Below are 1,903 nucleotides of genomic sequence, written 5' to 3'. Positions count from 1 at the left end.
CAGAAGCTGAACTCTCAGCCTCTCCTCCGGTACCCAGGCTGTGGATGACTACCAGCTCAGAGGCAGCCCGCTTGCCCCCCGCCTTCCCCAACAGGCCTTCTTCTGCGCAGTCCCTCAGCATCTAAACCTGACACAGCGGCCTGTATTCCACGTCGGTCCATAACCTTCATCTCCCTCTCTTGGGCTTAAAGCATTAGATCTTCACAATGTCTCACTGACTCCTTCTGTTTCATACCTCCATACGATATGGTACTTCTTGTCCACTTACACAAATAAGACTCTTGTCCACCATCATCATCCTCCTCCAATTTTCCAAACACTCAGTTCTCTCGAAATGCAATCTTTGACTTATTTATCCACCCAGGATGCTGCTGCAGGGATCATTTTCAAAGCCACAGCTATAACCACATCACCTCTCTGTCCGTCCCTCCACTTCCCCACAGCACCAAAACCTCTTGACTTTCAAAGCCTGTTCTAGTTTCCCTCCACTTGCCCTTGCATCACCTCTGATGGTTTAAAAGGGCCGGTTTCATCTCATGATGATACCAGGCTCCGCTGCCTACTTGTTATGTATTTGAGCAAGCACGTACTGTGAGGGCAGATTTTTTGGAGGGATATTAGCAAGCTATTCTACTTCAAATCTCTTCTGTAAGATCTCCTTTGCCAAGCAGCTGGGAACAACTGGCTTCTGATAAGCTGCGACCACTGACCATCACGCCGGTCTGGAGGGTCCCGCTGTCTCCTATAGCTCTTGCGCGCAGGCGTGTCCCTCTCTCCTGACTTGAACTATAAACCCCCTTCAGCCAAGGGCTGCGGTTTTGCCCTCTGCTCGCACAGCTCCTGGCACGCCGGGGTCCTCACCCACGGCAAACACTTCTCCATGTGACAGAAATAAAAAAGATAATCAAGGCTAACAGCAAAGGAAGTTACTCTGGGTGGTTTTAGGCCGAGTGTAACACATGACCGCCATGACTCGCCCTAAGATCAAAAGCAACAATGCAATGCAGTCCTCAGACGAAACAAGATGAAGCGCGATACTAGCCAGGCCGGTACTCCCGCACAAGAACATCCCAGAGCGCCTCAATTTTACGTTCATCGTCAAACCCGCGTGCTCTGGGTAGAATCAGCTGGGGCGGTTTAAAAATACGACCGTGTTACTGCTGCCAGTCTGGAGACATGCCTGACCTGAATACACCCAGCTATTTTTAGCACATGGTTGCACTCCTTCAGCCACCCCGTATTTATAAAACGGAAGTTATGAGGAAGGTTGTTCTTGGCTGGCACCGGGAAGGCGCAGCCAAGCTAACAACAGGCAAAGCAATTCAAGAAGTGCAACAACAGGCGCTCTCCGTTTTCCCTTCTAAATCTTAAGCGTTGGAAGTATTTGGTGAAAGCCCACCGCCTCAGTACGCGCCCAGAGCGCTGTTAACCAGGGAGGGTCGGAGGACCGGCTGGGTCTCGCCGCACGCGCACGGACAGGGAAATCCCCTCCCCCCAGCAGAGTCCAGCTGACACCCGCGGGGATACCTGCTACGGCTTCCTGCAATTGAAAAGGGCCACGGCCGCCGCAGAGCCATTCATCCGAGCAGCCCCTGCTTCTCCGTTTCCTTCTCAGCCGCCGAAATTTCGGCTCCGCCAACCTCCGGGCCGTGCACCCGGCCTACGCTCCCCTGCAGCACCGCTGGGGGAAGGCGGCGTCGGTGCATCTGCTCGTGAACGGCGAGCGGGGCTCAGGCTGCCAGCCCGCACCGCAGCACGCCAGGCAGGGGCCGGGCTCGGCTCTGGAGACCAGAGGAAGCCTCCAGCGCCATGAGAGAGGGGCTCTTCCACACCAGCGCAAAACTCCTGGGCGCACCAAGTTCAGGTTTGCTACACGGGCCTCCTTTTTTAGCGAAAAAAGCGC

Source organism: Pygoscelis adeliae, unplaced genomic scaffold (assembly GCF_000699105.1).
Source record: "Pygoscelis adeliae isolate BGI_AS28 unplaced genomic scaffold, ASM69910v1 Scaffold308, whole genome shotgun sequence".
Taxonomy (NCBI): Eukaryota; Metazoa; Chordata; class Aves; order Sphenisciformes; family Spheniscidae; genus Pygoscelis; species Pygoscelis adeliae.
This window is presented reverse-complemented; position numbering follows the sequence as displayed.